Source organism: Homalodisca vitripennis, unplaced genomic scaffold, assembly GCF_021130785.1.
Source record: "Homalodisca vitripennis isolate AUS2020 unplaced genomic scaffold, UT_GWSS_2.1 ScUCBcl_196;HRSCAF=1575, whole genome shotgun sequence".
Lineage (NCBI taxonomy): Eukaryota > Metazoa > Arthropoda > Insecta > Hemiptera > Cicadellidae > Homalodisca > Homalodisca vitripennis.
Genome location: NW_025776323.1, coordinates 90,329 through 105,158, shown reverse-complemented (window position 1 = coordinate 105,158; position 14,830 = coordinate 90,329).

Sequence of the window (14,830 nt, the reverse complement as noted above, 5' to 3'; positions counted from 1 at the left end):
GAATTATTTACTTTTAAATCTCTAAAGAGACTTTCAAGCATTTTATAGTAGGGTACATATTTAAAATAAGTTAATATTAGTGAATGCTAACTTAATTAGGATTAAAATATAAAAATTTATCGCGTTAACTTGTTTAAACTCAATAATTAAATAACAATATTCTCCAGATTTGTAGAGAAATGTAGTCTATAATTGATAATTTATCAAATTAGTTACTGAGATTACCACTAGAGCTCTCTTAAAATTTACAATGAATAAAAAATGTATTATTGAAATGATACAGTAATAGGAACAACTTATTAGATTCCATTGTCACCTTTAAATTTCATTTAAACTACGTATAATAACATAACTCGGTTTCAGGCCAAAGTATAATTAATCGTTATCGAGAACATTAGTAAACATATTTAAATAATTTTGTAGGTTGTGTTGTTTCTAGTAGTTTTTTTGTGGTTACAATGTATTCACCAAATTACTGTACATTAACACCTCATAATATTTGAAAATATTCTTGGAGTAAATAACAAATAAAAAGTTATTATTGAGAAAAGGTAACATTTTACGATTTAAATTACTCATTGCTCTAATATTCGGGAAATGTTTTGTGTAATTACTTGAGTCGGCGAGTAAACTGAGTCGGTTAACTGACTTGGAGAGATGAAACATTACTCAGTGAGAACTCGGACTGCGTGAGTAATGAAGCGGGGAGAGCTGATGGGTATTCTCATGAAAAACATGCAGCTATTGTTAGTCTTTTATTGCTTAGGAATATTTTAGAAGTCTTTCATATACACTAGATAAGGAAATACAAAACCACCAAAGGCTTTGTATTTATTAGATCACTGAAATATTAGCTGTATATATTTAGCAATGTCCATTATTTAATATAAAGTAAAAAACATTTAAAAAAAATCTGGCTCACGTTATAATAAAATACAAATTTTCCCTTTTAGGAACAAACTTAAAATTGGTTGGAAATAAAAAACTACTGTTTTAGAGAGTTACAAGCTAATAATACCTTCTTATAAATTTAATAATTATTTTGAGTTGAAATATTTTTATAATACACATTTTTTACGATGCTACTCATGCATCACGTAAATTCCACATTTACTCCAGGTTTATTATTTTGCGCTGTACATTGACACTTAAGCTGCAATCCGAAAGAGTGAAAAATTAATTAAAATGTATCATAAGATGAGAACGTTAGTTTAAGACTACAACTTGTGTTGTAATGTATGACGTAGTAAATTATTTTTGTATATTTTATGTTTACGATTAAGTATTGTTCACTGATAAGCTGAATATAAATTGAAAGTTCTGTGATTTATTTGGAACACAATAAGTTAGGAAATCTCATTTTGTGGCTATGATTGTGATTTACAAAATACATAAAATGACCGAAAACTTGGATTAGTTGGAAGGATAGGATAGCTCCTCTTACACCCTCCACATTTCTTTATGTTAATTACTTAAAAAGGTAATTTGAGGTAATCAGTACGAGTATACATATATTAATTATTTTGAAGGAAAACGTTTACAACTAATTTTTGAGCTTTGTCTACAAACAGGTATTAATTAAATTTTTCTTAAAAAAATCGGAGTAATCCAGATCACGTAACAGCCTACGTAAAGAATGTAATGAGTAAATCGCATCAAGTACCATTAAAATGAATTTAAATTTTAATTTATTGGTTAAATAATAGCTCAGGTTATCCTGTTAGGAGACATTCAGAAGAGAGATTTATCAGTTTCTTAGATGATAGACTTGGCTAACGCTACATTGAGTATTTTCTAAACGAGTCGCAAAAATAAAAGTGACTTATAATTAAAAGCTTTCACTACATTACTTTTTAAATATTTCTGACTATATTATGCAGAATAAACTATGGTAAGAAATTATAGAAAGCTCTTATATATTCTAGTGCAAATGGTAGTGGTTTATATAATTAATTAGAATTAATTATAAGAATTGGTTTTTGGGTATATATATATTTTTTATATAATTTCTGTCGTCCGAATTAGTATATTAAAGGGTCCTAACCAAACTATATATCTTTATTTATATAATGTTTTTATTACCATGTTTTAACATACTAATTCTGAGGATATTGATAGTATAGAAAATTAGGAACATTTCTTGAATAGTAGGATTTCGTGTGGAATTTTAAAAATTTTTATACGTAGATACAAAGTGAGGAGCTTTTTTAGTAGTGGTCATTTTGCACAGGTTTATGCATATGAGATGACTTGATAGTTATGGTGACTGTTAAGTTTAAAACCACAGTAACGGAGTTAACTAATGCAACCCCCCCCCCCCCCAAGAGAGAAGTAAACTTCAAGGTGTGATAGGATTGTCTTTGTGTTTAACTCGGCACAGGACCGTGCCCTTCTCATTTTTGGAAGGGGTCATCATTGGGGGCCATCGTTATTTTTGTGGCAAGGAGGCTCTACCATCGAGTTGATGTTTCAAGTTAAGTTCCTAATATTGTGATTGACACATGACAGAATTGAGGACCACAAGTGGAAAAGTTTGTTTCCAGGGGAATATGGTTACTAATGTAGTGCAGGATTTCGATCGGAGGGTCTTGTTGTTCAGAGCCGAAGCTATTGCATTGTCTTTATATCTCTGGGATTATACCTGGACTAACGTTTGGGGTTGTTTTCTCGAGGTTAAATGCTGAGTCCGGACTGGCTTGCATCCTAAGAATAATCTGTCTGCCAAAGACCGGAGCTAACCCAGCTGACACGGTTACTGACTTATATGATTGTCATAATCTTACTCGTTTCTGCATTATAATACTCAGGCTATGACGTGGAGGATTGTTTACTCACTTCAGTAGGAAATGCCTTATCTAATCTTGCGCTATAAATGAGTTGTAGAATTTATGTATATGGTGTATTACACATTATTTCAATACATATATCTCAACGAATTTTCTTTGACAAATAAATCAGGATTATGATGTTTTCAACGAAGGAATTTTTCAAGGAGCTATCACTGATCAACGCAATACTCTGTGACCTCTTACATTATGTGCCTTATAAAAACGATAACCAAAAACATTATATTAATTAAAATATTTTGACATTGGGCATTGTAGATTTTACAGTTTGATTTACAAGAAACTGAAACCGTAAGTAATTTATGACAAAATTGTTTTAGAAGTTGGCACCAAGTTTAATTGTATTGAAAAAGATTAATAGATATTTTTTTTAAATTTATATATTGTGCTTACCCACATTGAAATATAAATTCTTTGGAGGAAAGTATAAACCTGAAAATTCGTCCTCTTGATTTCCGACGTAATTGGTACGTTGAGCTACAGCCAATTGTAGTCTTTACATTAAAAACCTTAAGTTGCAGCCTAAATAAAAATTTCAAACAACTCAATATTTTGCCCAACAACGGAAAAGGTTTGTAATTATTGCTTTAAAATAACCTTAGTTTTTTAATGTATCTGAATGATAGTACCTGTGTTTTGAAGGTATTACTACAACTAATGAATACCTAACACTTGCACCATGCTACTACTTTAGGCAATAAACATATTGTGTTGTTGATTGGGCTTATATATGTACCCATAAATGCAAGGGTATTTAACATTGCACAACATATTCTGTTCTATTATCCAAATAGTGTATGTACAGTCATATCGTGTGTGCATGATAAAATGTCTAGTTCATTTATTTCTTGGATAAAAAGGCAACATCCCCTAATTGGTTAATTTAATTATATAATTAATTTATAAAATGTATTCTACTTTATTACTAGTTACAAACGATAGCTCATATTTTTACAGCATAGAATACCTCGACTAGATTGCTTTAAATCACAATTTTAGATATTATATTCGTTTAAATCTGTTAGCGTGATTACTACTCAGTCGAAACATTTAAGAGAGTTAGAATGTATTATATAAACTTAAATCTAATTATTGATGTATTATAGTTTAGTTATTTTTATAGTATTTTTGAAATTTAAAACTACACTATTGTAGACTAATTAGGAATATTATAACATGTCACTTCAAAAAGTGTCCCTGGATATTGTATCCAAAATCTAATAATGTAGGATATACATCATAACTTTAGACGAGGAACTTTTAATTATAAACTTTAAAATTATGTTTTATTCACAAGTTTGTTACATTAAAATTTATGTGTTGGTGTAGCGTTCCGTTTAGTGTTAGTAGAAGTAGTGACGTCAGCAATATAAGGAGACGGGTGAGACTTAAGCAGCAGTTTACACAATATATTACTTTATATCCATGGAAACACAACATCATTTATATAATTTAATTTTTATAAAAAACTAAAATTTTATGTCGCTGCATTTTTCAAACTTTGTTCAATTCACAGTTAGTCACGGAAGTAGCACCAGGAACTCGATGTAATGGCCAGATGCAGGACCAGAACTTACATGGATGAGTTACTTTAATTCTTTATAAATAATAGTTTTTAATTACTACTTCTCTATTATTTAAGTTAATTAAGCTAGTGTGACTACCCTATTAGTGTTAGAGTAGTGGTTTCAACATCGCAGAATGGTAATGAATTAGTTATAGCTTTCATTTCATGAGCCCTTTACAGGAGTTAATAATTTATTACAAACAAATCACATAAAATATTTGAAAATTAAATTAAACAGATTTAATCTTTACTTCACACATATTTTTCAAGTAATTGATTGTTTTAAATTAACTTATTTAAATAGTAGTTTTAGTATTTTGTTTCCCCTAAGGAATTACATAATTGCAATTTAAATATGCAGTAAAACAGTTTCTATTTAGTTATAACACGTTTACAATTAACAGGATTTTTAAATAAGGAAGATTATTTTGATCAACAAATAACGTTCCCATATTTTGTAAGCTAAGAAATAACTTTGATTTATGTTTTTAAATCCTTTCAGTACTCTAAGTGTACAGAAATAGTTAGTTTACAATAATTTCTAACACATCGTCCAAGCTATATGCTACCCGTTCATACATATCTAATAAAAAGTGCAAAGATTACTTGAAGAATAATTTTGGTACATTTTGTGAGCTAAAAAAAACTTGAGGTTTATGTTTTTAAATCCTTTCAGTACTCTAAGTGTACAGAAATAATCAGTTTACAATCAATTTCGACACATCGAACAAGCTATATAATATCCGTTCATACATATCTGGTAAATAGTGTAAAGATTACTTGGAGAATTATTTACTTAAATATGTCTTATAGATATTACTCAGGCATTTAATAACAGTGCATTATTGAACATAATTTGAAATAAGTGAATTCTAGTTGACAGGAATAAAATTCATATCTTAATAACATTTAATTGTTTACACTCATAAAATAATAACTATATTACACAGATTTGAGTAGAAATATGGTCTGTAATTGTTGATTTAACTAATTAGTTACTGAAACCATCACCAGAGCTCTGAAGTTAACCTCCACAGACATTCAGAATTAAATTTATATTCCTCTTGTTGTTTCCTGTGATAGAACAAAAAATTGTTTTTCATTTTGTAACACATCTTGTAGTTATTAAACATTTAGTTTCGAAAAAAGTACAGTTTTGATAAAGTTATTTATCTTTAAGAAATATATTTTTTTAAATAAATATAAAACGTAACTGAGAGTACCTTTGTTCCTAATAGTTAAGAATAAAACAGATAATAATTAAGTTTTAATTAAAAATATTAATCGGAACTGTACTACTCTATAAATTATTACAATATATATATGTCACGAATGACGTAATGTCAGATTACTATGTACAATGCTGCTAAATTACTAAAACAGCATCTAATAATAAGTCCCTCATAAAGAGGTTGACGCTAAACTTCTAGATGAAACATTAAGAGCTTCTTTGGGCATAACAAAGTTCCAGAAACCAAATGAAATCGCTGCTAATGACGTCATGGAAACATAGCAATATTTTAAAGGTAATTGGGAGATTCGTATCTTTAGTTACGAAATTTTAATTCATTGTAAAAGGGGTGGTAATTGTTTTTAGTATGCAACAAGGGGTGGTAATTGTTTTTAGTATTAAAAGAGTAGTATTAAAGCGTGTTAAAATAAACGATTATTTTTTAATATTTCACTATTTATTTCACCATTACGCAAATAATAAAAAGTAAATTTAATTAGATATGTTAAAGTAATTGTATTGTGCAAAGTTTAAATGAGATAATTGTATATTCCTGAGAATGTGGATTTAAAAAGTATTTCATAATTTAAGGGTAACTTAAATCTCAAATCACGAAGGCGACCGTCAACGGAGTCCAAGATGATGTCGATGATTTCCCTAATGTGCAAATCCATGGTGAAATATGTTCATCATTCCGAAATCTTTCCTGACACTGCGCTAATATGTGATTGTGCTGAACAAGCTGTTCTTTGACGATTGTCTCCAGTACCTTAGGGGAACACGCTCTACAGTGAAATTGGACAATAGTTATTTTTCTCAATATACTCGTATGTGCTAGCTTTGTGAAGTGAAATAGGTTACTGCCTTAGATGGTTGTCTTAATATTACTTGTTTGTGCATTACAATATTCAATACGTGATCAGAAGAATTATTTACTGACTTCAGTAGGAAGTTTCTTATCTAAACTTATTTAACATGAGACGTACAATTAACATGCTGACTCAGGTATATCGTGTATTAAATATTATTTCAGAACATATAACTTAACAATTTTAATTTGACAAATCCTTCAGGATTATGTTAATGTTTTAAACGAAGGATTTGTTGAAGAGGGTTTCACAGATCAAATCCATACTCTTCGCTCCCTTAAATTTCTCTGCCTTATAAAATTTATGACCAAGAAAATTACACATGTTTAAAATGTTGAAAATTTTGCGTTGTAAAAAACCATAATTTAAGAAAAAATGGTTTCGAATGTTAATTATATTTAAAGACAATAAAATTAAATAATAATGATTATGTAATTAATTGATAAATTTCACTCTACTGTATAATAATTAGATTACTTAGCTCATAATGTTACACTAAGTAATACCTTAACTATATTGCTTAAAATCATATTTTTATATATTATGTTTATTTATGAGCTTCGATTCTTTGAAGGTTTTAAAAGGAATTAAAATTAATTATATTCGTATTATGGTAAAAAATTTAATAGTATTCTCTCACAATGAGCCTTAGTTAACTGAGATGCGTACTTAATAAGTAAATCATAATATTTCCGGTGTCCAAATTCAAATACGAGGTATTCTATTTACTGTATTTGTGAGCCACTATAATTTATTAATTTAAAAAGAATTCATTGCTATCGTACGATGATAAATCAACAAATAAGATTATCTCACAATTTGACTTTGTTGTCTATTGAGACACTCGCCTATTGAATACGTTTTGGGATGGGTCCAACAAGATAAACATAAGTACGAGTATATTATAAAATAGCAGAATGTGCAAATTGGTTTAACATGTTATTGCTGCCATCCATACGATCATAATTAGTATATTGTGCTTGTCACTATATTCACCTTACTACGACATATGATATTTATTCATGGGAATTAAAAATACTGGAATAACTTTTCGTTCTGTTAGAAGCAAAATAGGGTACTTCGTTTTTAAATTTTGAATTTAGTTTCATGAAAATTATTAGGGACTACCTTAAAATACAAATAACTAACCTTTTTGTATCTAAGTAATAAACATATTACATTTATTTTAAAATATGTCCAATATGTAGAGCGTGAGTATTACAAATAAAGAAAAATCGGATTTATAATAAAAACCTAAGTCTTGAATTTATTTAAATATTTATGCATTGCAATTATTGTATCTGTTATATTATTTTATTAAATATAAAAAAGCAATAATTTAGGCTTATTAGCAGTAGTATAACATTTAATTTCAAATAGTGTCCCTGGATATTGCATTTAAACACTAATACATTTACACTAACATCATAAATTTAGACGTGGAACTATATCATTATAACCTTTATAATTATGTTTTATTCACACGTTTGTCACATTAAAATGTACGTTTTTGGGTAATCTGATAAACAAGCGTTCTGTTCAGTTGTAGTAGTAGTCGTGACGTTAGAAATATAAGGGACTGGTGATACTTAAGCAGCAGTTTACATAAAATATTACATTCTATATCCATGGAAACAACATGGCATTTATATTTTAATGTGTTTAAATAATTCTAAAGTGTTATGTCGCTGCATTTTACAAACTTCGCTCAATTCACAGCTAGTCACAGAAGTAGCACAAGGAAGACGATGTGATGGCCAGAAGCAGAACCAGGACCAGGACTTACAAGGATGAGTTACTTTAATTCAATATAAATCACAGTTTTTACTCACTATTTATCGTGACATAAAGCAGTTTACATCCTAGTTTTAGCGATTATTTAAAGAACAAAACACCACAATAGTTCATAAGTAGCGCTAACAGAAATACAAATTAAATATAATTAATACATTGCATTGTTATGTTTTGTGTAAAAGCTCCTAATTTGTGTTTGGTATTATTTGGGCTTATTAGCAGTAGTATACATTTAAATTTCAAATAGTGTCCCTGGATATTGCATTTAAACACTAATACATTTACACTAACATCATAAATTTAGACGTGGAACTATATCATTATAACCTTTATAATTATGTTTTATTCACACGTTTGTCACATTAAAATGTACGTTTTTGGGTAATCTGATAACAACGTTCTGTTCAGTTGTATTAGTAGTCGTGACGTTAGAAATATAAGGGACTGGTGATACTTAAGCAGCAGTTTACATAAAAAATATTTACATTCTATATCCATGGAAACAACATGGCATTTATATTTTAATGTGTTTAAATAATTCTAAAGTGTTATGTCGCTGCATTTTACAAACTTTGCTCAATTCACAGCTAGTCACAGAAGTAGCACAAGGAAGACGATGTGATGGCCAGAAGCAGAACCAGGACCAGGACTTACAAGGATGAGTTACTTTAATTCAATATAAATCACAGTTTTTACTCACTATTTATCGTTACATAAAGCAGTTTACATCCTAGTTTTAGCGATTATTTAAAGAACAAAACACCACAATAGTTCATAAGTAGCGCTAACAGAAATACAAATTAAATATAATTAATACATTGCATTGTTATGTTTTGTGTAAAAGCTCCTAATTTGTGTTTGGTATTATGTATAATCCTCTTAGTACCCAAAGAGTACAGGGAGAATCAGTTTACATTATTTGATACTAGTCAGACACCAACATATATTGCAAGTTTTCACGTAGTTTTATAAAAAAAAAATATATATTACTGTTAGTGAGAAACATTTTCTTACTCGTGTTTTCCAGCAATATTTCTAGCACTTCTAGTAAGCAAGATTTTCGTAATGAGTTGAAATTATTCAATGCTTTTTATTTAACATATAAAAATAGTTACTGATTTTTGTTTGATTAGTATAATTCAATAATTAAAAACTTAGTGCCAAAAAATTGTGGCAAATGTGTTCTAAAAATGTAACTCATTCTATTAGTTACTGAAATTCACGCTAGAGATTTCTTTCACAGTACAAGATATAATAACGGGCCAAGCAAAATTACAGTATTTAGAATGCCGAATTAGATTCTAATAATACAATAAACATACAAATATTACAAATATTAAAAATTTCTCTCCATAACTGATGATAATTTAATTTCTGTTTCGTCAAGAATTAGTATAAGTAGTTTTGGAGAATATTGCTATAGGACACATATTCGATATACATGTGAGTTATACAACAGCATCAGTACATACTTCAATACAAAAGGCAGAGCTCCCAGTGGCTCACACAATACTCTCCCGAACCCCAAACAGTGCACATGAGCAAGTCTCGTGTCAAAATAATGCTGATAGTCTTCTTTGAAGTTCGAGGAATCGTCCATTTTGAGTTTTGTACCGTAAGGAAATACTATCAACGCAGTCTTTTATCTGGAGATGCTCGAGACTGAAACGCCGGATCTCCCGCGCCTGACCTGATATTAAAGTCATCTTCAAGCGGCACTACGAAAATGCCCACAACCTTCGTCGTTACCATCTACCCTACCCAGAACAAGAATCTCGTGGTACCCCAACCTTCTTAAAACCCTGACATAGCTCCGTGTGATATTTTTGTACCACCGACTGAAGAGAGAGCTGAGAGGAAAGCAGTGGGAGTCGGTGGGGAACATCCAAGCTGAATTTATAATGCTCCTGAGAGGCATTCCAGTCGAGGAGTTCCAGGGTGCTTTCCAAGCGTACAGAATTGTCTACGCAGGTGTATTGCAGGAGGAGGCTATGTTAAAGTATTTTGTCCATTTGGATGAATAGATTAGTGTTTCCTGAATATGCTCATTACTTCCATAACGCATCCTCTATCCTCATGTCTCATCAGGTACACAACTGAGTGCACTACGATGTTGACTGACACGATCGAAAAGCACAATGGAGCTACCCAGTCTTCAGTAACGCAGATGTGGTGGGAAGGGCTGTGTATGTTGAGTTTAGCTCCATATACACAAGCCTTTAAATTAAGTTTGTAATGTAGTAAAATTACACTGAAGGTGTCTTAGGACTGCAACGTCAAACTATAGGACAAACAACTGTTTAGAGTATAGATACGTGTATATTCCCTCCCGTAGAAATTTTACAGTTTTCTCTTGGATATTAGCTAAAGAAATACCTCCATTAATGATTTTTTTTTACTAAGCGAATTAAATTTCAAGGTTGCTAACTAATACTTGCAATAGTGTCAAAGCATTTGTTTAACTTATATATTTTACAGACTGATGTCAAAACCAATAAGCAATATTACATATACGTTACCATGTGTTATTAATGCTCAGCAGAAATCTTCAACTGTCTTGGTAGGTATGTGTTTACTGTCTCAGCTACATCAAGTGATGTGTCAGAGTTTGAGTTGTTCTGACTCGGATGCGCTATTCACTAACAATAATCTTAATATGTACGAGCACTAGATATAAAAGCAGATTTTATTATTCTTAGTCAAGTGTGTTTATAATTTAACTAGTTACGTATTTTTATACTAATTATATTTTTATACTTATAATAACTTTTGATTTAACTTGGAAATTATATTGTATTTTAGAATAGTTGATTTTAATATTCCAAAGTAAATAAGAATTAAAATAATCGTACGTATTGTAGGTGTAGACAGAATAACAACTAAAGGTTTATATCCTTAAGGTTCACTAGATGTTTGCAAGGAATGTTTCTTCTGCAAAAATAAATCCTTAAGATGATACTAATGCAATCGCCGTGGATGCCTGAGCTCATAATGAGCTGGTTTAATGCAGGGTTCAAAATGATTTAGGTAAAAAAAAAAAAACAAAATAAAAATAAGTTATTGATTAAATTATGTGGTTTTTTTGGTAAATTAAAGCTTATGCAAGTTCTATCACAGAACTATAATCCCTGGACAACGAATTTCAAGGTTGATATGTAGGGACAAGGACTCCACTGACCAGCAGCTCTTGGCTATCCTCAGACGCAGTCCTCTATGGTTCTCCTCTTTGAGTTAAGATGATGTGGCTCCTATACGACATCATCGGATTAAGAATGAGGATATATCCAATCTCCTTCAGCCCTAGTCCGTAGCCATGCATAATCAAGGTGATAAAATAATTAGGAGTTAGCATCAACCATCCATAGCACCAAGTGCTTCCTCGTAACTCTCCACCATATTCATCCACAGGAATACAAACTCAGTTGGGAAATATAGTGGATTTACTTTATCGTCAACAACCAGCATAGAGATATAACAGTTCAGGTATTTGTGGGGCTAGGAAGTTTGTACGTAAGACATTTGGCATAGCATTACAAATCAATAACCTAGAAGCCTCTTATAAATCTTACAACTATCGGATGTGTTAAAACATCCAAAGTATAATAGCCCTGCCCCTGAAGCGAAATAAAAAATTAGCATATAGCTTCACAAAATATATAACTGATCATACTGAATTAAATATATTATACTAAAGAATAAAAATAATAACTCATGGTGTAATAATTCTTATATTTAAGAAGAAAGAGCTTAATAAATAATATTAAAAATCGTATATTACAACAGAATAAAGTCATGCATCAAAATTAAAAGAGACAATAAATATAAAACATTATGTTGATTATAAATATTATGGAGAAAAAAATCATGAGTAAAAAATAACAAACAAGACAAAAACTCTGAGTAAATGGATTGTTCTATGTTTATTTTAGAGAAGAGTGGGTCCATTCAGGTCAGCAGGACCGTACTCAGACCAGTTTTTTCTGAAAGTTTTAACGATGCCTGGGCCAGCCCCCCACATTTGTACAGGACGGGGCCCGGCCGAATATTTTCCGCAGCCCGCAAAAGCTGGGTTAGTTAATGTCTTCTCTACTCTAGTCAACAGAGATAAGTGACTCGGCCTCCTTACTGCTGTTAAAAATCAACTACTCTTTGACTTTTTTCTTTAAAACTTTATGAGAGGAAGAATTAATTACCTTTAGATTTCGAATACAAGTAGAAAAACTATGATATAAAATATGACCTAGAATAAAACTGTTTGTTGCCATTAATGATTTGTGTTGGTGAGCAGTTTTAAATCAGAATATATTCCTATATCTTTTGTTGTGAGAATGTGGGATTATACACGAAATTTAGCTAAAATGTTTGTAAAAACTAATAAATAAGTCTTTAATAAATGTTTTCATGGCTACAATTCTATTTTCTTGAAACAATAATTATACCCTTCGCAAACCCAATCTTCAGAATATATGTATAGACAATAGCTAAACTTTTAAGACGTAAGTAAAAAAAACACCCTACCCAAGCTATAATGCCTCTAATAAAACGCATGGTGCCATGTAATTGCCAGATAGACTTATTTTTCAGTAATATGATCTATTATTTTTATTTGGAAATTTAAGAAAATACCCAAATATTAGTATGATGGCTATTTCTCAGTTTTATTACAGGGTCAGTGACTGTTATAGTGATTTGTAGAATGATGAATAATTAAATCGTGTAAGTAACTTTATTTTATATAATAGAAATAAGCATGCATTTAGTTTACGAAAACTAAGTGAACAAACATTCTGGTACATCCGCCCTGTCAGGATATAACTTTCATAATAATAAGAGTCTCATTTCAAAAAAAGTAATAAATGTCCATGAATATTCACTTTTGAAATGTTTATCATGTATAATAAAAATAAATAGGAATTATAGTAGCCTGGACTTCCTTGAACTAAACAATACTCCATACAACTCCTGCGGACAGACCAGCCAAACAGCTATGCAGAAAAGAAACTTACATCCTCCCCGCAGTCGAATGTAGAAATTGGGACATCCTACTGAGTGATCTGTTTCAATGACGCTTAGTCCACTCCCATAGATTGTCAAAGCAACTTTTCTATGTAGTATTTAAAATCTACAGTTGTAATTTTTCCTGAGATATCGTGCTAAATATATCCTTATTTTTGTCCTTAATGGCTTCCTTCATTGCAGTATTAGAAAGGTAGGAGTCTACACGTTAATTCACCTATCTGTTGGAATATTTAGGCTACATAAGTCACACGGATGTACTCACATTTTTAAATCTTATTTATTCTGTGATTTTCTTTAGGGGACGTTTGTGAAATTTAAATGAACTTCAAACGGTTAAAATAATATACAAAGGCCCATTTTTTACGAAAACACCAATTAACCTTATTTCGAGAGAATTATTGTAACTATAAAATTAAAAGTTTGATTACGATTGGTATTGTAAAGTAAATTAATGTTAACAAAGTTTAACATATTATGCATAGTTTTTTCAACATAAACTATAGAGTAAGAATTGTAATTGACTACTATTATTTATGTTAAAACAATTAAAAAATTGATTTAATTTAGTTCACATTTAGCGCAGCATACCACTTTACCAAATACACTAAATTAAAAATCAAAAATATACAACGTAAAGTCAAATTTATTAAAAATACACCACTTTTAATATTATAGAGATTATAAATCACAGGAAAAACTGTGAAATAGTTCCTATGTAATTATAACGCGTTTACCATTACAAGGTCTTTAATCTTAAAGGACATTTTAATATATTTTATTTTCTTGTTAGTTATGATTATCATAATCGATAAATAACCGTAGTATGTTTTGTGGGCAAACAGAAAGAACTTTAGAAATTTAGAGTCTTTATTCCTATCAGTACTCTAAGTGTAAAGAAGGAGTAGGTTTATAATTATTTTCTATACAATATCCAAATGTTAGAACATCCGATCATAAAAATATGATTAAAGGTGTAAAGATTACAAAGGAGTTCATATGCTAGTTTTAGCGATTATTAATTACAGAAAAAACTGTAAACTAGTAAGTATAACGTGTTTACGATAAACAGGGTTTTAATTTCTAATGAATTTTACAATGAGATAATTTCTTGTTTAAGGAAGATTATCGTAATCAACAAATTACGCTCGTATGTTTTTTGGACAAACCGAGAGAGCTTGTATTTTGGGATTTTTTTAATCCTTTCAGTACTTTAAGTTAGAGAAAAATTCTGTTTACATTCATTTCCCATATATTGTCCAAATGATATAATATCCGTATAGAAAAGAAAGAGTCAGTGTACAATTGTTTTCTATAGCAAATCCAAATGTTTAATATTGGTTTATACGTACGTGATAAAAATTTTAAATATTATTAAGAAAAATATTTACTTAAATATGTCCAACAGACATCTTTCTAGCATTTTATAGTAGGGTTAATATTTAAAATCAATTGTAATATATGAATACCAACTGACTAAGGATTATTATTGATATCAACAATAATT